Below are 23,481 nucleotides of genomic sequence, written 5' to 3'. Positions count from 1 at the left end.
CATAATATTAGCATGGGATTCATTTGCTCCAGGGTTTCCCTTTAGATCCTATTCTGGTGTTTTACACAGATGCTTATTTATCTCAAAAGACCAAAATCCACAGGCCTTTTAATGAGATTTGGGGGTGGATCTATACAGAAGCATCCCTAACTAACAGTATCAGTTATAGGCATGGAGATTCTTTCTTAATATGCTCTTACATGGTGTGATCATAAAGTCATATACATGTTGTATATATATGCTACAGTTTCACAGACATTAGCATTTCAAAATCAAAAGAAAACTTCTACAGTTGCTTTTATTATCTGTAGTCTCATTGGTGGTGACACAGTCCAAGGAAGCTCTAACTTCAAGAACATAGGTGCTAAATACAAGCTCTCAGATACTATGGTGATGCAGGACATAAAGTACCCAGACATACAAGGCAAGAAAGTTTCCCAAAAATCAGCATGAGGAGTGAAGGAAATAGGATACTGAGAATAGGGTGGGAATCAATTTTAAGGGGGAAACAAAGAGAACAGGGAAATATAAAGAGAGTAGGGACGGATGGAAGGAAAGAGAGAGAACTTTCACTTTATTCCCACAACTATTTCTACTGATACCAGTGAGACAATGCACGTGGGCATTGTGATCAGGTTTTGACTTTCACAGAAGGAAGAGAGAAGCAGACTAGGAGGAGACTAAGACATGGATGAGGCATAATTTTTGCTTATACATACAAAGGGTTCTGTGCATATCAAGTACTGTCTTAATGACACACAGCAAATATCTCAAAGGACTGCTTTTTTTCTTTTTATAAAATATGTTCATATGTTGTTACTATCCTTGAGATCCCTTCCAACCCTGTGATTTTATGATTCTGTTCAAAGTAGTTTCCAGCCATAAGCTAGAAAAACTTTTTAAAACGTTTTTTAGACATTCTTAAGACAGACCATACTTTGAGGATGTATATTACATTTAAAAACAAATAGAATAATAACCATATTGTTATATAACATTGTATAACTTACATTTACATCTTACAATTTTTAAAATGAAGTGATTTAGCTGTAAGTTTCCTTATATATAAAACAATGGAAGTACAACAATTTTCTCATAAATGACCTCTGGGAAAAATCTAATACTCTGTAAAGAGTGGCATGCTCCTTACTTCTCTACTTTTATGCTACTGTAGTTCTTCACAACCTATGCATCTCCAGCCTTGTGGAAAGACTTTTGCTGTTTTTGAAGATGGAATATGAACACATTACATACTATCCCCTCTTCTGCCCAATTCTACTCTTTTGGGTAGATGAATGGGGCAGGATTTTTGTCTTGATGTTTTTATTTGTATACATGACTAGATATTTGACTATATTTGTGTATTTTTGCATTCCTAAAAAATAATAATATAATAGTTAGCTACTTGCTTTACTCTGAGCAGAAAAGAATTACAATTTTTGTTGAAATATTTTAATATTACTGAATGAGAAAATAAAGGGCTATACACAAGCAGCAAGGCTGCTCCAACGCACTGTAATTACAGCATGTTGGAGCAGACTCAACTGAGCAGACTGGATTAAGCAGACTTGATTAAGACTCAATTAATCGAGTCTGCTGGAGCGTGGTAATTACCACACTGCAGCAGCCTCCAGCATGTTGTGTATTAGCATCCATGTGCTTCAAAGTGGAGTTGGGGGTGCTTTATCTAAAGCTTGTTTGATGATCTTTAGATAAAAGTGCCCCCATCACCATTTTGAAGCATGTGGATGCTGATACATGAGACTGAAGACATTAATGCACATGTAGATGCATCTTTTGTGCTCTTTTGTTAATATTTATTAAGACAAGCTAATGTCCATTTTCGTAGCACCTCACAATGGAGGTACTAGATTTAATGTGCATTAACTAAAATGTGTTAAAGCATATGTAAATAGGCATTTTTACACATGTTCCCAACATAGTGCTGGGCACTTTTATTTAGTGAGCTGCTCTAATTAAAAGCATGCGGTGCTGCATCAGCTCTAAGAAAGTGGTGGTGTATCAGTGGTGCAACGTGCCTCAGCTCTAAGAAAATGGTGATGGTGCACTTTGGAGGAGTGAGAGGGACTACTGAGGGTGTGGGGGACCATAGGCAGGGGCAGCTCAGGAGGGGTGAGTCCCTACATGGCTCCAGGCCCCTGCTCAGCCTGCACCCAGCTCCAGCCACCCCCACTCGGCCTGTGGCTGGGTGCAGACCCCTGCTCACATCCGTGCTCAGCTACAGCCTCCATGCTCAGTTCTAGCCCCTCACTTGTCCCATGGCTGGCTGTGGTCTGCTTGTGAGGCAGCTGGCTGCAGCCCCCCCTCCCCCTCTGCATGCTCCTCACCCAGCTGCAGCCCCCCACGTGCTCACTGCCTGGCTGCAGCCCCTCCATACAGTCCCTGCCCAGCTGCTGCCCCCCCCATGCACTCCCTACCCAGCTGCAGGCCCCCTGCATGCTCCCTGCCCATCTGCAGCCTCCTCACTCAGCCTCTGTCTGGCTTCAACCCCCCCACAGCTTACCAGCAACAGCAGTCATACTTTTGGCCTTGTGGAACAGCCCCCTGCCTGGTAGAGGGCAGTGTGGCTTGGCCCCAGCCACCAAGTAGTCATGCAGCCTCTGCTACAGCACGCTGCTGTGTCCCAGCTTGGCGTGGTGCAGGGTCATGTGTTTTTGGGCAGCTCTGGACTGTCACCTGGGGCTGCATGCTACTTGCAGGGACTGCCAGCTATACCAGTCCAGGTTCTGCATGCAAAGAAACGGCCTAGCTGGACAGTATAGGGCTCATGTATATAGGACCCAGGCCAGTGTGACTGGTGGTTCTCATGAGTGGTGCACAGCCCCAGGCGACAGCTTGGAGCTGCCTAAAATCACATGGTCCCACGCTGTGCCATGCCAAGCTGGGCCACAGCAGCATGCTGCAGCAGAGGCTGCAGATACCTGGCAGCTGGGGCAGAGCCATGCTGCCCCCCACCATGCAGGGGGCTGTGCCACAAGGCCAAGAGCATGGCTGCTGTTGCTGGTAATTTTTGGGGGGCTGGGGGGGCTGCACCAGCTGCAGCACAAATAAGCAGGCCACAGCCAGCTGTGGGCCAAGAAGCCGGGGGGGCTGGATTCAGGCATGGGCTGAGTGGGGAGCTGCAGCTGAGCAGAGAGGTGAGTGGGGGGCTGCACCCAGCCACAGGGCAAGTAGGGGGCTGGAGCCATGTAGCGGGGTGGCAAGCAGACCCACCCCTCCTGAGCTGCCCCCATGGTCTCCCACACCCTCAGTAGTCCCCCCTGCTCCTCCAGCTCCCCCCACCCCCTATTTACCTGGCACAGAGCACAGGTCTCCATCACTGTGACCCTTGTGGGGGGGACAGTCCATGACGTGTGCAGGGGGGCTGCACCCTGCGGGGACAGGGAACTTACCTTTCCTGAGCAGCCCCCCCTATAGCCCCCTCCACACCCACACTCTGCCAATTCACCCACAAACCCCACACCCCAAGTCACCCCCAAAAACCCCTCACCCACATTCCTGGCCTTGTGGGGCAGGAGTGAGGAGAATGCAAGGGTAAGTTGTGGGTTGAGAGTGAGTGGCTCGGGCAGGGGCAGGGTAGTGGCATATCAGTGTTGCTTAATGCTGCACATCCTGGTGAGCAAAGTGGGTAGGGGCAGCTCTGATTTTCCTATGACAGAGAAGCCCAAAGTCAATGCCAAACTGTATAGACAATTCAAATTTATTTTATGATGATGATGGAGGCAGTGGTAGGCTTCCAAGTGGTTTTACAATTGTAAATATATCAATAAAGCATTGCCCAACTGATCTCTCTCTCTCTCTCTCTCTCTCTCTCGTGGTCTTTTGTTGTAATTGTGGAGGAAAATGGACTTTGGGATATTTTAAAGAGTGAATTCAGGATTTTTTTTTTCAGAGATTTTGCAGGTTTTAAATAGGGAACACTGGAATTCCTGGTAGTGAAGCAAGTGGCAGGAACCAGGCAGAAGAGCCTGCTCAGGGTTGGCACCTGGGACCCAGCTGGCAGCCTGACCTGGTCATTTTGGGCCAGGAGGACATGCTTTGACAGTTCAAAGCAGGCCACTACATGAGAACATCTTCTGGGTGATAGCTGCCCAGATGGCCAGGCAGGGGCACACATAGCAGTAGTGCTGCACAAAGGCAACTGTACAGTCACAGCCCACTGGCAGTTGGCCCAGAGGGGCAGGTGCCTCTATTGGCTGTGCAGTCTCCATCCAGGTCTGACAGGTGTGCAGCCCTGGGGCCACATACTGTTGCAGGTGCCAGCTGGTCACAGCCAGGCAGCAGCCCCCACTGCCAGACTGCTGCAGTGGGTAGAGCGTGCAGGGAACTCTCAGGGCTGCTTCAGCAGTCCAGCTGGCACAAGGGGTAGTGTCCCCAGATACCAGCTGGCCAGGCCCCAGAAGCTCCTGAGAGCAAATATCCCTGATCTACTTGTCAGGGCAGTTTTTTATATGGCTGGGGCCAGCACAGGGCAACTTTTTATACTGCTAGGGCCAACACAGATGGTAACTCCAGGCTCTAGCTCCCCCAGGCTGCAGATCCGGGAGAAGCCAGGCAGGGTTATTTTGCCCCAAGTGGCACAATTTGCCCTACATCAAAGTGCATGTCCGGGCACACGCACTGAGACAAAAAACCATGGCTAAATTTGCACTGCTTCTATTTGAGATGCTGCAAGCACATGTACTTGCAAGCTACACAAAGATGCTAGCCTTTATTTGAAAAGAGTCTATTTGTCCTTCCTCTTGGAACCTTTTTGATGATAAGCCTTCATATTAAATTTGAGTCTTTGTGGGTGCTTTGCAGTGAAAAATATGTGGAGATATGAGTTCTGATTCCTTTTGCCTCTAGACCAATATGGCTACAACCTGCATACCTGACACATGGAAGAAATCAAATTTTAGTTCATTTTTAAAATGAAATCTTCATAATTTTATAAGGAGGAAGCAAGTTTTACCACCTGAAACCTGCGACCCTTCTTCTGCCTTTGTTAGAGGTAATTTGCATCATCACTGAGCTGAGAGATATCTCACCACATAAGAAATTCCTGCCGAGAAGAGCATTCCATCCTTTCACTCTTCTGTGAAATATGAAACATCATAACCAGAAGGAAATATGACTACATCCTTCTTGCTACCAAACAACTTTGAGGTAAACAGATTATTCCAACTTTTCTCTGAGCCTAACCTGCATAAAATGAACTGTTCCAAACAGGAGACTTTTTACCACACCTTCGACTCTACTATAAAATATTAACTTTCATTTCTACCTAGGAGAATTTTTACTATCTTTTCTCCCAAGCCTGAAGAAGGCTGCTTGTGCCCAAAAGCTTGAAATTAAAGATTTTTGTTTTTTGAAAAATCTAGTTAGTCTAATAAAAGATATCACCTCTACCACAACTGGAGATATTTAGGCATTTAAATTTAATATTCACTCTCTAAGTCCCTATTACCAAAATTCTATCACATCTTCTGAGGTCCCTTCCAGCCCTAATGTCTATGAAAGTCTATTTCCATGAGATTTTTATGTTCTGGAAAATTCTGCAGCGACTTGGGTGTCCCCACTTCTGTCTGATGCTTTATTTTTTGACATAATGTATTGCCCTGGTTATTTGTTGCTTGATATGTTTTTGACATCCAGGACACAGTGAGAACTGAACAAATAATCCCACCATTTTTACAAGCAGGAGACAATCCTTTTAGTTGCAAATGATGGCTATAATGAATAATAACATTCATTCAACTATAACTTTTCCCTACAGTATGCAGAGTAAACTGTAGCTGTCTTAATAGCATAGAGTAAGGGCGCAATTTTATTGGCAGTATTCGGATTCAATTACCATGTATTTTCTGTAGTCTCCCCTAGACTGGGCCTGTCAAGAATACCTTCCGCTACTTCTGTGTCAAGAAAGTTTGAGCAAGAGTAGGTTAGATTGTTTCTTGCAGTATAGGAATGATGAAAAAAAATCTTATTTTTAAAAAAACATTGCAACATTCTTAGAGACTGAATGACTGGAATTTGAATAGTAACGTCTGATAAGGCAACAAGGTGACTTAACTCCCTCAGCACTGACTGAATAGAAATGCTGCTCAAAGGGATTTTGCTTTAAATTTTGGGTACTGAAGGGTAGAGAAACCTTTCTGCATCTTCTGCTACTGGACTCTGCCCCTCCCTTCAAGCAGTTGCTGGAAGGAAGAGAAGGAAAGAGAAGCAGCAGCCCTCTTGCAATGTCTCCATGCTTCTGCCATGGGTGGAAAATCAACTTCCTTGCTTAAGAAACAGATACCAATTTTGGTAGCCTAAATCCAGAGGTAAAGTAGGGTTACCATATGTCCAGGTTCTCCTGGACATGTCTTCTTTTTAGATACTCTGATTTTGGTCTGGGAGATATATTTTTTAATATGATCAAATGTCTGGGATGTTGGTCGACTCAGCGTCAAGGTTTTTCCCAGCACTTCCCAGCTTGTCCTAGTAAGGAGCTGCTTGGGGCTGGATGATTGGAAGCAGGCAGCATGTGATCAAAATGTAGCTAGGCAGGGTGGGTGAGAGCTGCCTGGCAGCTGGATACAGGTAAGTCTGTGGGGGAGGGGCTTGGGATGGGGCTTGGGAGCTGTCTGGTGTCCATGTGTATGTGTGTGGGGAGGCAGGTCCAGTGCTGCAGCAAGGTGGGGGAGGCACCTGCTCTTCTAGCAGGGGAAGCCCTTCAAGGGCAGCAGGGAGTGGATGGGAGGAGAGGTGGGTGTGTTATCAGGTCCATGGGAGGGAGGGTTGGCAGATCAGTTGGGGGATAGTAGGCTCAAGGGGACTAGTTGGCCTGTCTGGGGGGAATTTGTGGGTCTTCAGATGTTGGGGAGGGGGTGCTAAAAGTAGCACACTGAAGGGTAGGAAGAACACAGTCCCAGGGCTAGGGTGAGTGGCTGGGTTTTCCAAAGTGTGCAGATGTTCAGTAGATTGGGCTAACCTGTTCCTGATCTAATTTAATTCATCTCCTCAGGTGAACTACTAGGCTAGGGACAGAAGTTACACATAAACCAGTGTAAGGGATCAGAAACTGGTTTAAACCTGTAACAGAATAGAAGCTTAGTGCACATTAACCAGTTTCAAAATGGCTGAGATTGGTTTAAGATAAACCTGGTTGAATGCAGTATCAGACTTAACTGATTTGGGTCAAACTGTTTTATGGAACTTCTGTCCCAGACTACTTCCTGGTTCAAGTTAAAGCACAGTCCCCCAGCCTCCCAGCATGCTTTTCAGCCCTGGGCTGGGCTGTGCTGTCTGCTCCCCTCTGCTTCCTAGCTGGAGCAGTGAGGGCTGACTGACAAGGGGGTGGGGAGGAGGCAAGTCTAGCTGGGGATGCAGCCCAGTCTACCGGGGAGGACTGTTACCCTGCCAAGCAAACCCCAGCTGGGGCCTGGGGTCAGGGAGGTGGGTATATACTCCTTCCCCTGCTCAAACTTAGTGTACAAATCCTAGAGGCACTTGGAAGCGGAAGAGGAAGTGATGATAAACCCTGCAGAGTCCTACTGCTGTACTTCCGGACTGTAAATCCCAGAGACTGCAGGGGCAACAGGATCTAACCTCCCTTAACCTCTATACAGATTGGCAGTTATAGCAACCAACCCTTAGTTAGGTCAGTCTGAGTATATTGCCTACATGTACCCTTAGAAATGGGATTACATTTTGCTGGATACTTTGGTTGTTTAAAGGAAAATTGAAACCCATGTGTTACAGTCTAATGGGGAATTCAGTAACATTTCTCCCTAATTTTGTAAAATGTTTGTAATTAATTCCAGGAGCATTCCCTCGTGCACACAGGTCCAGCATAAAAGTCATGCACCACTTAAATGTGACTTGTATATTTAAATGTGACTTAAGTATTGTATAGTCTTTGGTTGTTTTCTGTGTACGCTCTGAGTTTTTCACAAACCTCTTTGGGTGCTCCAGTGAAAGAATCAACATTCTTGCTCAGCGGTTGCCTACTGCAGTCTGTTGTACCTCTAGCTCATTGCAGCAACTGTCAGTGGTTCTGCTGCCATTTGTGTCCCAGGCTTCCCATCAAATCAGGGCTGTAGGTATAAGAGTCTGTGCAGCTGCTGTTGTCAGTATTATCTTTACTGTCAAAATCAGTACTCAGCTGCTCCAGGCTTTTTGCAGCTTTGTCAGCTTGGCAAAGGGATTAGCATCCATCCCAGATTCTTAAGCCCTGCAGTAGAGAAAATACGGGAGGGATGTGTTGTCTTTTGCTAGGTCTGAAACAGAATAAAGCATAAAGGCAAATGCGAAATCCTTGTTTTTAAGCAAGATGTTGGGGAGACTTGAGATGATTTGAGACAGATGGGAGGAAAGGGACAATCAGTGGCACCATTTTGGACTGGAGCAAATCTAAATTTAATCATATTTCAAAGATTTTCTTCAATGAAAATCGTGACTAAGCCAGATAAGACAGATTTACAACTGAGGTGCTAATGTTATTCTGTCCTTTGATTCATAACGAACAGAGAAGTTCTGTTTATTGAATGAGTTCTAGTTAAAGCACCCCCACTGCCCTTTTCAGCACAGGGACATTAATACACGTGACGCTGGGGTCTGCTGAAGTGCAGTAATTACCATGCTCAAGAGGACTCTATTAATCCAGTCTGTTCCAATGCACTGTAGTTACAGGGAATCGGAGCAGCCTCACTGCTTGTATATAGGTGCTTTGAGAGCCTAATTGTTCCAAATACATATTTATTTTAAGATGCTTAATACTAGATATCCTTTGCAATTTCAGGGCTCAATTTTGCCCTTGGATGCATACCAGATTTTTCAGTGATTACACAAAATTATAATTTACAAAGTATGAAAAAAGAGTGCTAAGTACCTTTACAGACAAATACTGAAGATATGGTTTCAAGGAGTTTACAGGTTAAATGATGAACTGTGATATACAGATACCACCATAGATTGGACATAGCAGAGAATGATCCATGAGCCTGCTTCCTGGAAGGCTGTGGGAAAGTAGCTACAGCAACAGACTGCACAGAGTACAGCAGGTAAGGCTGCTGATGGTAAGTCCTTCTCTGAAAGTATTCCAGCTTTTATGTGACAAACAAGCATTTGTGATCAGAGGAAAATTTAAGCTGTGTAGCTTAAAAAAAAGTGTGTTGCAAGACAGAAAAGGGCCAGAGGAAGATAACTATAACCATAAGACTTCTCTGAACCTTGTCTCCTAACCCTTTGTCTTGTTAGGTATTTGATTCACCAGTGACGTGTCTGTCCAGTTTATTTTCTGTTAGTTCTGTAATTAGGGTTTAGTGTAATCTAGCTTTAGTGTCCTCCTGAGTCCTGCAAGAATTCTTAGCTCCTGGAATTCTACCGTTTTCAAATCCTTTCTTAAAACCATGTAAAATATAGCCACTAATTCCACCAACTTCTTCCATACATTTCCAGTCTAATTATAGTCATTTGTAATGCTCATGTGGAAAGGGAATATCATTATTGGCAATCCCTCACAGTTGAGGATGATTGTTTTATTTGTGAGGCATATATGTTTCATATGGAATATGTAAGGACAGTAACACAGAGAAAGGTATGCAAACTGCAATCTAGAATAGGGACTGCTCTAATATGAGTTCATACACGAGGATAGCTTAAGTTATCTAATATTTAAACTATGTTGTAGCATTTGTCTGATATTCAGATTGCATGCATTTTTTATTGAACATGGGGACATATCTTCTTGCAAGTGCTGTATTAGTGCTGAGAACTTTTCTCTTAGTTCCCTTGTTTTATTGGAGTTTATTCATTTGACTCTAGAGTCTGATTTTGGGAAATTCCAAATTGTGCTAATTTTTAGTGCAATCTGAAATATCCGCTGTGCATTGTTATACTAAGTGCTTGACACACTAGAGGAACTCCTGACAAATTAATGTACTTCCCTTTCTCCAGAACAATGTGTTCTGCAACCATGTTTTGCTTACTAATTACATTGTGTATCTTTTTTTCCAAGGGAAGGCTTTTCTTCATGCTGGCTGTTGCCAAGACATGCTGTTTTTAATCCTAATTATTTGGGTTATAGACCTAATCCCTTTCTACCTCATGTTGCCAGATTCTATTGCCTTTTAATGCCACTGCAATATTTGAAATCCCATATTCAGTTTGGCTACCAAAGGCCCTAAAGTATTAGGTTGGTAGGACATTAGTTGGTCAAGCACCAAGCCACTACTTCTGCTTTCTTTCATTGCCTCGTCCTTGACCTTCTTCTAGCTAAATATGTTTTCCTCCTGTGGTGGCCCCAGGCAACTACATGTCTGGAATTTCCTTTTCCAAATCTGAGCAACTCAGCTTGACTTAATGAACAAACACGGCTGCACAGCAGTGCCTTGATCCAGTGGTTTACTCAGCTGCATATCCATTCTCTGTCACCTGTAGAATTATTTCTTTTGATACCAGAAATGTTACAATACCTGCCTCAGCTGCCACAGACTAAAGAAAAGCCAGCAACTAAAGCAAAATAGCAGGGGCTTATGGAGGTTCCAAGTAATAGTGCATGTTTCAGATAAAACATCATCACTTAGTTGCAAAGTATTTTACTTTAATTAGGTTAGTTTGCCATTTTCAGCATCATGTCTTACCATTTTCTCTTTTTATTATAATTTAAAACCAGAACTATGTTTTTATTTTTACTGTATAGTGGTGATACTCTGCTTTTACCCAGGCATTTTACTCAGCTAAGGGAGAATTATGCAAGAAAAAAGGAAACACGAAATAAGGACCTGATTTTCTTTTTTTTTCCTCTCTTTTTTTCCTCTTAATGTTTATGTGCCCCTACAGCTCACTACAGAGATACCGATCTACAATTGACAGTCTGTCTGACTATAAACTTGCTGAACTAAGGGTTTTTCATTCTTTTAGACACAAAAAATTTGCTTTTTGTAAACAGGATTTGTGCATATATGAAATATTTTCCCATGCAGATTAAATAACTGCATATAGGATTGACTCATTAAGAGTCCAACCACCTATTTAGTACACACATACAGTGTTTTGCATGTTCCCTGGCTTCTTAGAATTTTTTAGGGGCATCTGCTTTGAAAATACAAGCTTCTGACCCAGCTACCTGATTACTAATTAGTTGCTGTTCAATGCATTTATTTGTTATTTATGCCTTTTCCTCTTGTTTCCATTTGCCACTGAAGTCCTGTTTCTGCAATTCATTCAGTTGAAGGATCCCTAAATAAAACTATTTCTGTAAATAAAGAACATGAGTAAAAATGTAGTATAAGATCTGTACACCTTCCATGTTGTTTAAGATCCCCTTACTTTCTTTTCTAAGGAACTCTATGGTTGCAAGTTTCATATTTTGTTTTTCCTTTTAATGAAATATATATTATCAGCACCAGCCTTTATCTCAGGCTAAAGAATGGATACAGATCTGGTGCAAAGAGACCAAACTTCAATGCAGTCAATACTATACCACTATTAGCTACAGTAGGGCAAGTTCATGCTTGAGATCCTGTTTTATTCTATTATTTCACACTGTTTGTGTATATGTTCTCCTCAATAACAAAGCAAATGTGATTGGTAGAATATATACCTCTGACCAGGGGTTTCTTGGCTATCTCCATGTCTATTTCCTTTGTCATCTTCATCCTATATTTTTCAGACAATATGAAGCATCATTAAAAAACAAAACTGACAACTGATCTGGCTGCCAAAGGTCACTAGAGAACATTTGAAAGAAGTGAAAATTAGCTGGATTTCTATTTTTTGGCACTCAAATAATAATAATTATAAAAAGAGTATTACTGTCATGTCTATGGTGGTTGTCGATAAACATTCTCTTAAAGTTTTTCTTCATTCTATGTATCGTGACCTCAACAATTAAGGTTTGTGAAGTTATTGTATACTTTTGCTAAACACTCTTATTGTGAAAAAGAAATTATTGTACTTATGCAAAATATCCTTGTCCTTGATTGGATGAATTGTGTGTGTCTTTTTTTTTTCTTGGACGAGGAGAGGCTTGTTGACAGGAAGAAATAGAGTATAATGAAAATTAGGACTGACTGAAGCTTTTTATTCTACTTAAGTACTATAACTGCACCTTCCCCTTTTTCTTCTTCTGGAAATGTTCTCCCTATATAGCAAATTATATACATTATAAACAAAGGGATACATCATTATGAACAGAACATAATGTAATACTAGTCCTTATTACTCTCCTACAAGCCTTTAATATGAATAGCAGTACCTTACAATAAAAGCTGTATAATTGATCTATAGAAACCTCTTTCATTCAGCACACAGACCCATACCAAAAAAAAGCAAGAAAAAAGAAAAATACTCTATCAAAATAATGAATTGTATTGAAATAGAAGAATACATGAGGCAGGACTGCCAAATTATTTATCTTTCATTAAAGGAGAAAATCACACATAATTATCTCTGCTATATAAATCCATTTCCTGAAAGTTGGCAAGGAACTGTGCAACAATAATCATAAAAAATGCAACCCACAACTAAGTTGAATCAAACTAGCTGTCATTAACTAAATGCTAGAGAAGGGACTATTGAACAAGGAAAATGTTCCACTAAGTATTCTCAATATCCTTGCAACATTCTCCATAGCTAGGGAAAAAAAAAACTATCCATCATTTTGAATGTTAAAAAAAGGTTATACACTTGGAACCTAATCAGTGTCTTTGTAGTATCCCCATAAACAAATAACAATTGAGCTTCTACTTAAAAGAAGATGTCTTGAAATTAAGCAGGAAAGTAGTGCCTTTTGGTTTCGTTCATGTGTGTTTTGGAAGATTAAATAGTGTATGAAGGAGAGAAATACTAGATTAGAATTTACATTTCAAAACACACTCTGCTTTCTGTTCCTTATTTAAAAATCCATTCCGTAGTTGGTCATAAATTAGAGCAGCATGGGGTGACATTCAGTGTCATCCCTAAATCTACAAATCTGTAATCAGGAGTATAGTCGCCTTTAGAACTGGCCATTATATGCTATTAGTATATGGGGTTTTCATCTTCTTCCCCATTATCACTTCATTGACATTTGTTCTACAGCTATAAATATCTAAAAAGCTAGAAATGCTCTGGATAGTTTCAACAAATGAGCACTTCTCACCTTTCAATGTGTTGAACATGCTGGAGTGTGTTACTTTATGGTGCTGTGTATTGCTACTAAAGGCCCAACAGCTTAGTTTGCAAACTTTTGTACATGGTTTTACAAAACAACAGAGATTTAAGTTTAATTTCTGGGCCTTTTGCCATATTCATATCAAAATGTTGCCAAGAGAGACGTTAAAATAACATAATTATTCATCTACAGATCAGGTAATAACAGTGGATACATCTACATGTATGCTTTACTGTGGAGTTGACTAATTAGCCTACATGTGCAATGGTATTATAGCACAATAAATTAATTAACTCTGCTATAGGATAATAAAATTTCAGAGGACAGTACTGTTCTCCAGAGGAGTAATTTACTCTACCTAAACACACATGTAGATGCTAAGAGGGACTGGTTGCCACCTACCCCTGAACTTTAACACCCTTGTGCTCCAGCCAGGCCCTCCACTGCTTGCTACCACCACCTGGAGCCCAGGGCTGACTCCCTGTGCCCCCTGCCTGCCTAGGGCTACTCCACCCTGGTTCCAAGTGATGTGGTTCTGGGAGCATGCATAGATGCTGCAGGTAGATTGTAGGGGTGTATGAAGCAGGCCCTATTTGATTTGGATTTGGATTTGGCCCAAAATGGGGAGAGTGATTCGATCTGTTAATTCAGATCACTGTTCCTGATTTGATTCAGCTGAATCTGAAGATTCGATGCTGATTCAGAGAATCAGCGATTTGGACATAGAAACAGCTTTAAATGTTTTTTCTACATACCTTGAGGTACCAGCGCAGCTTGTGAATGCTGCAATGCTGGGACGGATGGAGCATTCCACAGGAGTGTGAGCGGGAGTGTGGGATCCCAGGTGCTCAGCGATGAACCTGGAATTAAACTGGAAGAACTTCCAGTCCCCCGGATCTACTGGGGAGTGCATGTCCCGCTTTGTCAGTGTGGGGTATTCCCTTGATACTTCAGGATCTGATTTTTGCTCTTATCTCCCTGATTGCCAGATTTGTGAACTGCTGCATTATATTCTGACTCTCTTCTGCCACGTCTTGATATATTTTTATGTTATCAGTGGGGAAGTGTTACTGATGCAGCAGGACACTGGCAATCTGACTAGATTTTTGCCTGTATTACCCCTCTCTTCTGGCTCCCTCAGAGAACATCCAAGATTTTAATCATCAATTGAATCCAATTTGTATATAGTTGATCAATTCTCTTTATTATTATAATTTTTTTTCTTCTTACCGCTCCTATCAGTTATCATCCATACAGCCTGTGACTCTTTCAAACTGTTTTACATACTTTTGTTTTTACCTTCAAAAACACTTCATTGCATTTATTCGACATCAAAACAACATGTACACAACTACGTAAAGTCAACTTCAGAACTTTTTTTTTTACTTGACCAGGGGTACTGCTTTCAGTCTCTTTCTTTCTTCCCCTTTTTCATTTCATGGGAAGATATTATCTTAATGAGTTCTTCCGTACATCCCCTGTTTCTTTTTTGTATGGGTGTGAGAGTAGCTGGGATTTGGACTCTTCCTTTCACCAACACACCCCGGAGCGCAATCAGCCCCAATTAAATTCAAACAAAAACAAGAAAACAGAGCAGTATAAGAATGAACTTGACCTTTGTGAAAACCAACATGCATCCACAGTGCCTTCTTTCTCATGGTTTCTGCTTTCATTACTCCACTCTTCCCAGTGATTCAAGAGTCAACTTATTTCTTCAGGGATCCCAGATTCTCACTTCTGGCTACGTCCTCTCTGTCAGGCGGAACCAGCCCCTAGGATTTCCCCATCTTGAGCTTTCTCCCAAGGTTTCTCTTCCTCTGAACCCTCACTCTGTCCTCTCTCCTTCCTCAAGCCATGCTGCACCCCTCTGGGTCTCTCTATCTTAAAGGGACAGCAACTCCAGAATCAGTGTTCTCCCAGAGCCATCTCTTTTTCTATTCTCTGGACCTTATTTATAGCCAGTCCCTGTTCACAGGAAGTGACTTACCTTTTACACTTCTGATGAAAGTATGAAACCTGTCACAGAAGCAAATTTCTTTATGATCCTAGCTGCTGATCATTAAAGGCAAAAGAAATGATTTTGCCATGTCTTGATTACCAAAGGGGCAGATGTCCTTGCCCAGTTTATACTCTAACTTTTCATTTTTTCTTATTCAGGAAAACTCCCAATGAGAAAATCTCATTGAAGTAAACTGGATTTGATCCAATGTTTGTAAGTAATCAAGGGAAAGATTTATATAATTAACACATATATAAACTCTTAAAATAAATTACTAAAAGTTTTTTTTCAGTTTTTGTGCAGCTATTATATTTATTTTTTCCTTTGCTATTGAACAATGGATTTTGGTTTAAATTGGAACTGGATAGGAATTTTCAAAATTCTTTTCCCTTGGAAAATGCTGATTTATCAAAACACCATTTCAATTTGTAGGAAAAAAGTTGATTCTAGATGCAATAAGATTTAAAATTCAATTTCAAAATCTTGACATGTTTTGTTTTAGATTTTTCCAAATTAGAATGTATTAGAAGTATATTATACCTCCATAATCACTGAGGTTGGCTCTTTGCTGTTGTCAGAAATCACATTAAAAATGACCAAAATCAAATTGACAAATTTAAAAATGATTAAAATAAAATATATGGGTTGACCTACATCAAAATGTAGTCTTTCTGTTTGACCCTAAACTTACTAAACTACAGTCATAATTAATTTATGACATTAAATATTTATCTGGAACTGGATATCAACCTGTTTGAGTTTCAAAACTTCAGAACCCCCAAACTTTTGAATTTCAAAATTGATTTTAGAACCTGCTGAACCTCTGAAAGATGTCACCCCTTTAATGCATCCTATATTTGAAACTAACACTTTGAAGTACACAAGACTACTAGTCACTTCTGAATATCATGCAGCAGAAAGATAAAGAACAAAGAATGTGACAGACAGAATAATTTGTTTCTACTACACAAAATCTTCTTTTTCCACCTAAAAATACCTGCCTTTTTATAAATTCATAGATGCTAGGGTTGGAAGGGACCTCAATGGATCATTAAGTCTGATCCCCTGCCCATGGCAGGAAAAAGTAATGGGGTCATGTGACCCCAGCCAGGTGCTTGTCCAGTCTCTTCTTGAAGACTCCCAAAGTAGGGGAAAGCACCACCTCCCTTGGAAGCCCATTCCAGATTCTGGCAACCCTAACCATGAAGAAGTTCTTTCTGATGTCCAGCTTAATTCTACTCTCTATCAGCTTGTGGCCATTGTTCCTGGTTATTCCAAGGGGTGCCCTGATAAACAGAGCATCTCCTATTCCCTGTTGGCCCCACTTGGTTAGTTTGTATTCTGCCTCAAGATCCCCCCTCAGTCTTCTCTTGCAGAGGCTGAAAAGGTCCAGCTCCCTTAATCTTTCCTCATAGAGTCTTCCCTGCAGGCCTCTAACCATACGAGTGGTCTTCCTCTGGACCTTCTCAAGGTTGTCCATATCCCTCTTGAATTGTGGCATCCAAAACCAATGTTCCCTCTAAGGAGTAGCGGTTCATGAGCGTGCCACTTCGATCCTGCCTCCCACTTTTTGTGCGGTCCGCCGGTAAGTGTCCTGCAGTAAGTGTGGGAGTGGGTAGGGTTCAGCCCCCTGTGGAGCACTGTGGTCCCACCCACCACCCTTCTCCATGCTAACTGCAGCGCAGTGTAGTACTGTGGGGCAGCCATGGGCCAGACACAATCAATTGGCAGGTACCCTGCCCTCAAACTGGATCCAATCAGTTAGTGGGCCATATCTGGCCTATGGGCTATATTTTGTCCGCCCCTGGGTTCTGGGTTCACTGCTAAATGTGTCCCAAGAATTATTCATTATAAAGGATGATAGAACTGGAAGGTAGGCACTGTGGCCTGTGCAGGACACTTACCAAAGGTAAGCTCCTCACTTCTCATGTGGGGCAGGCAGCAGCTCCTCCCTGTGATGAGGTGGGGGCAGGGGCTGGCGGCTGGAGGCTGGTGCAGGCTCTGGGGAACTGTTCCATGGGCTCCATCAGCTCTGGGGACCTGGTCCACTCCCCTGCTCCCGTCTCACCTTGGGGAGTGAGGAGACACATGGCATTCGGGCTGAGCAGCGGAGCAGTTCCCCAGAGCTGGCAGAGCCCATGCCAGCCCCCAACCCCAGCCCTGCCCCCACATTGCCTCAGGGAGGAGATGCTGCCTGCCATGCATGAAGAGTGAGGAGCTTACCTTTAGTAAGTGTCCCACATTGGCCCTGGTGCCTCCACTGCACTCTGTGCCCAGCTCCTCTCTGGGTGGGTGCGCAACATTAAAAAGTTACTGCATGGCAAGATTTTTAATTGTCCATGGCTATGCATGAGCACAGCTTAGAGGGAACCTTGCCCAGAACTGGACACCGTACTCCAGCTGCCATGTAGAGGGGAAGCATGACCTCCCTGGACCTGTTTGTGATGTACCTACTAATGTATGACAAAGTGTAGTTAGCTCTGCTTATAACTTCATCACATTGATGACTAATATTCATCTTGGAGTTGACAACTATGAGATCTCTTTCCACCACTGTGCTGCTGAGAAGGTCACCCCCCACCTATAGATATGCTGGTGATTCCTTCTCCCTAGGTGTAGCACCTTGCACTTGTCCTTATTGAACTGCATCCTATTGTTCCCTGCCCACTTCTCTAACCTGTCCAGGTCTGCCTGGATTCAGTTTTTCCCCATCAGTGTGTTTACTTCTCACCATAGTTTTGTGTCATCTGAGAATTTGGACAACCCTCATGCAGATTGCTGATGAAGATTTTGAACAAAGCCTTGGGGGACCCCACTACATACATCTTTCCAGGTCGATACAGCCCATCCACCATCACTCTCTGGGTATGACCTTTTAGCCAATTTGCCACCCACCTGACTGTGTAATGATCTATGGGACAGCCATTCAATTTGTTTATGAGAATATGATTCGTTACTGTGTCAAAGGCTTTCTTAAAGTCCAAGTAGATGAAATCTACCTTGACTCCTGCATCTAAGCATTTAGTGACCTGATCACAGAAGGAAACAAGGTTAGTCAAGCAGGATCTACCTGCTATGAACCTCTGCTGGTTGCCCTTCAGCATTATATTACCTGATAGACTCCTACAGATGTGTTCCTTGATAATTTTTTCAAGGGTTTTCCTAAGGATAGAGGTGAGACTAACTGGTTTATAGTTATCTGGATGCTCCTTCCTCCCCTTCTTGAAAATAGGGACCACATTGGCCCTTTTCCAGTCCTCTGGGACCTTACCTGAGCACCATGAGGGTTCAAATAGCCATGCCAGTAATTCTGTTATGACACTGGCTAATTCTTTCAGGATCCTTGGATGGAGCTCATCCAGTCTTGCTGACTTAAACACGTACAGCCCTTCCAAGTGTCTCTTTACCAGGTTGGCGCTGACAGTAGGTGAGCTGGTGTTCCTTCTGTTTCTATCTGTAATGCATTTGGGAGATTTGTCTAGATCTGTGCTTAAGAATACAGAGGCAAAAAACTCACTGAAGAGCTGAGCTTTGTCCCTCCTATCTGTGCCCAACTGCCCTAATCTATCCTGCAGAGGTCCTATGCTGTCCTGCACTTTCTTTTTGCTCCCTATATGCCTGAAGAAGGACTTTTTGTTGTCCTTAATTTTTGTTGCCAGCTTAAGTTCTAATGCTGCTTTGGCCTTCCTAACTGATTACTTGCAAGTGTGAGCCAAGGAGGTATACTCCTCCTTGGTAGCTACCCCCTGCTTCCATAGCTTGTATCCCCCTATTTTTGCTGTTTCTCTGTTCTCTATATTTTTTATCACATTATTACGGTTCTACTTGCAATATATTAGAAAAGTAAAAAATAATCAATGGGGAGAATTATTTTAGTGAACAGAATTGATGTCCAATGAATAAAGTTTATAATCTCTTGGGGATATGTATAATGTATTCCAATATATTCATATAATGGCCATTAAGAACTCAGTTTTGATGGGCTATTGAACCCTAGTACTGTATAGGTAAATACTAAATGATAAGTTTGATAATTATAATAGGTAAGCTCTGTCTCTTCTCAGCTCCACGTGTTTATGGACATGTACTTACAGCAGTGCAAGGGCATATGCTCAGAAGTGTTGGACTGACTGAACTTTAGGAACCCAGCCCCTGTAACTTTGTTCCAGGTGGGCACAACCCTCAGGCTGACCACAACACCTGCCAGTTGATAATAGGTGAGTTTATTGATATACAGTGATAGGAAATAAAAGCAATGCAGGCAAAGCAAATACAGTACACATTACTCACGTTCCCCAGTCCCAGAATATGCATAAGGAGAGTGGTCCATCTGGCTGGTATGTAAATGCCACCCTGAAGTCCTTTGCTTAAGTGTCTACCATCAGCAGCCTTGGAGGTTGGGGCTGATGCCAACTGCCTCTTTTTCTGTTTTTAAAACTCCTTCTTTTGTATTCTTTCTTTTGGTGACTTCTGATGACTCTTGATCCATGGATGTTGCTGGTTGGTCACATAGCGACACATCCTGTGTTGTCAGCCAAAACCCCATTTCACCGGTATATTCAGATGCCCACCTCCTCATTTGGGACTTCTCCTAATTTGGTTTGTTTCCCCAAAACTACAAAGCGTAAGTCTTTTTGCAAGCAGGCACTACCACCCCGGAGTCCTGGAGACAGGTCTACCTCTATTATGAAAATCAAGTTCGGATGTTTTCAGTTACCCAGGATGTGTTGCCTTGCTGTTTTCCTGCCTGGATTAGACACATTGTCAGCTTCTGAAGGTGAGAACTCTGTGTGACTTTGAGAGACAAACTCTTTAGAAATCAATTAACCCCTGCTGCCTATCTTGACTCCTTATAATACATGTATCTATACTTATAAGGCAATTCTCAAAAAAAAAAAACCCAAACCTTTAAATGCCATCTTTAAGCCAACAAGGAGTCTTTTCAGTTTCTTAGAACTGCTCTCCACGAACTATTTTTGTGGGTCAGTCAGAAAATGCTTTTTATTTTTTGCTGAACACAGCTAGTTTTCAACATAGACTCCTTGTTTGTCAGTGACCTTTTCCCACATATCAACAAGGGTACTTATCTCAACATTGTACAAGTCCTTATCCTTATGGCATAGGCACTATTGGCACAGACTCTATCACTTTGCTGTCATCCCAAAATGAATGTATTTGTAGTCCATTCTTCTCAGCAGCAAAATGATGGTAATTGAAGTGTGCCAGGTCTGAGCTGTATAGAGGATGAGGAAACACTGTCCATCTCAGCAATGATTTTGTTTTTGTGGTTTGCAAGATGATGTGTGGGCAAGTATTATCATGCAGAAACAGTACCTTGGGTGAGTCTCTGTCAGGATGGACTGCCTGTATGATTTTTTTACTTTCTTCAGGGTCTTGACAGTTTACTATGACTCCTTTAGGGAAGACCTCAACAAGAAAACACCCTCTGTGTCCCAGAACACAATGGCCAAAACTTTGCCAGCAGATGGCATAGTTTTGAACTGCTTCCTCAGCAATGATTTGTGGTGCCAGTCCCTGACTGTTGCTTCATTTCTGGTTTGAACTGGTGCATCCATGTCTCACGACCTGTAACTATTTGAGAAAAGGAATTCTTCCCTTCAGATTTAAAATGTTCAGAGAATTCTGTGTGGATTGCAATTTTTGTGCTCATCAGCATTCTAGGAGCCCCCGAGCACACAGTTTAAAGTATCTGAAGTTGCTGAAGATGCTGAGAACATTTGCTTTGCTAATTCCCAGTTTTGAACACAGTTCATCAGTGGTGATGAAGTGGTCACTCTCAATGAAGTCATCCACCTGCCTGTTGTTGTCAGATGTCAGTGCTGTAGAAGGGCAACTACTGTGTGGCTTGTCCTGAAGATTGGCTTTATCCTTCTCAGCGCCTTCACATGGTTCACCCAGACACAGATGGCTCTGACATTGACAGTAGAGTCACCATACACTTTTTTCACTGTGTTTGTATGCCATGATCAGTCACAGCTGCCAGCACAGCTTCTATGATCAGTCCCAAAAGAAAGCAGGCAATGGTATTACAGTAGTCCTGCCCTGGATGTTCTTCTTGAACAGTTCCTTTATAGGTCATATCTGGAAGTCCCTGGGAGCACTCTTCAGAGGACAGGTTCAATCAACCTCTGTAATCATATCCAGACATGCATGGATGTTTGGTTCCCCAGGAACAACTAGCAGTGGCACACCTTGCACTGCAGTTACTTGTCCCTGGGAAATGTCCATGCTGCGCATGCTTTGGCATGTGGCAAGTTACCCCAGGGGCAGTAGGAGAGGCTGGGGCTCGCACTGTGCTGGCCCCAGCAGCCTTATCTGGGGTCCTGGGGGTCTTTCAGGCCTACAGTCATGGCGATCCTGCCAAGCAGATCTTGGCCAGCAGCTGCAGCACAGCTCCAGACAGCCTGGCTCTGCTTTCCAGCAGCACATGCTGCCCCAGTGTGCGCTGCTCCATTATTATTTTACTGCAGGTTTTTTTTGACCCCTGGATATCTAGAGATAAAAAAAAAACCCTGCAGAAAAAAGAAGGGAGCAGCACATACATAGGCAGCATGCCCTTGCAGCATGGAGAACATTGGATTGCGTGGTATGTGGTGCTGCAGACGTGTTTGTGGCACCATATACTGCATGACCACACTCATCTGGATGTGCCCTTTGGTGTTTTCACCATTATTTTCTCTCTTCTAACCCAGTCATTTACTCTTTAGGGACTGCTCTGATGATAACCAAATTCATCAGAGGACACAAGGCTGCATTTAACCATGGAAATAGTGCAAATATGGAGATAAATTGTATCTTCTTGTGCTGGTGCTATTCCCTTAGTAAGGGTGGTGCATAGCTTGTGCCATTGCATCTGTTTTCTAAGAGGACTTTTCTGATGGACAGCCTGAGTTCCTGATAAAATTTGACACAATATATGTTTAAGCCTCTACTCATAAAACATGGTTGCATGAAGACCTGCATTTTTCCTATTTTCCTATTTGGGCAAATCCTAAACTGAACAATCACACTGGCTCTTGCTTATACAAGGAGATATAATTTGCCTCTCCATATTTTCACCATGTTTACAGTTAAATACAACCTTGTGTCTTGTAGTGATTTCATTTATCTTTAGGGCAAACATTAGAGGTAAAATCTTGTTTTTCAGTAGACCAGGTGCTCCTGCAATACTATCAGATTAATTTAGTACTACTGCATATATGAACCTGACTACCTACATATTAAACATCCAGTTAAAATACAGCCTTTGTTCTCATTTGCTATGAGATATTACAAAATTCCCTTTGATTTATAGAACAATACAAGCCATTATCAGAAAATGGAATTAAATCTGTTAATCTTGACCTCTGACACATATATTAAACATCAAAGGTAACTTTTAGAGACCTTGTATGGTAACTGCAGTTGGGAGTCATACAGACATTTTTTCACAAAAAAAAAATCTTGCACAGAGCAGCTTTAGGGCAGACTTTCAAACTCAGCAACATTTAGATGCAACTTGTTTAAATCTATGTAGCTCTTTTTTTCAAACATATGTCAAAATAACTTGCTGTATAAATGACTTAATTAGTAAGTGTTGTTTTTAAAGACAAATGAGTTGCTGTATAATTCTGCTTTTTCTATTTATGTTAGATGTGTGTACAGAAATAAGATTTCTTGGGAAAAAGAAACCAGAACATTGAAATGTCAATTATGCAAGAGAACTAGCTTATTCTGACAATCTACAGTCTATAGTCAATAGCTATCTGAACCAGCGGCAATTGAAGCAACAGCAAACCACCAGGTGTCAATTCTGTATTTAACAATCTTTTTTTTGTGTGTGTGTAACAAAAACAGACATCCCAGTCTAACAACTCTTATTCACGAGGGATACTTCATTGTAAGGAAGTCCCTTCAAATGCAAACAAAATGTCCATATGACTTTATGGTTCCTATACTATCAGAAATACCATCATCCTGAAAACACAAAAAGCATCTTTCAACCAATGCTTTCAGTGAACAAATTACATTAGGCTCTTACAAATAAACCCACAAAGTTCAGAGGAGTTTTGATTTTAATATGAACCATTTGGGGCAGCTCTTATCAAAACAGAGCTGAAAAGTATCTGTTCCTGGCAACTGCTGAGTAGAGTAGATTGAGATCTCCTTCATGTTTATTTAGCTTTCAAGGGAAAGAAAAATAACAACTAACAGGAAGGTCTTACTTAATTTGAATCTGAATATAAATTTTGTGTTGAAAACATGCAAAATGTATGGAACAGCAATTATGGTTCACGAGAAGAAATTTGTAAAAGAAAATAATTTAATGTGACAAAGC

General features: G+C 42.0%; 1 long non-coding RNA gene across 1 annotated transcript; it reads left to right on the top strand.

Annotated features, from left to right (window-relative positions):
• Positions 1-16,417: 16,417 nt before the first annotated feature.
• On the top strand, positions 16,418-19,559 carry LOC149868346 (uncharacterized). The gene is made up of 4 exons (XR_016440975.1): positions 16,418-16,728; positions 17,880-18,008; positions 18,482-18,570; positions 19,208-19,559. It is a non-coding gene; the product is annotated as an uncharacterized LOC149868346 (long non-coding RNA).
• The last annotated feature ends 3,922 nt before the right edge of the window (positions 19,560-23,481 follow it).

The sequence above is a fragment of the Crocodylus siamensis genome, chromosome 3, assembly GCF_052110815.1.
Source record: "Crocodylus siamensis isolate JL-2025a chromosome 3, ASM5211081v1, whole genome shotgun sequence".
Taxonomy (NCBI): domain Eukaryota; kingdom Metazoa; phylum Chordata; order Crocodylia; family Crocodylidae; genus Crocodylus; species Crocodylus siamensis.
The sequence above is the reverse complement of the archived record's forward strand: the minus strand, read 5'-3'. Positions and strand labels throughout refer to the sequence as shown.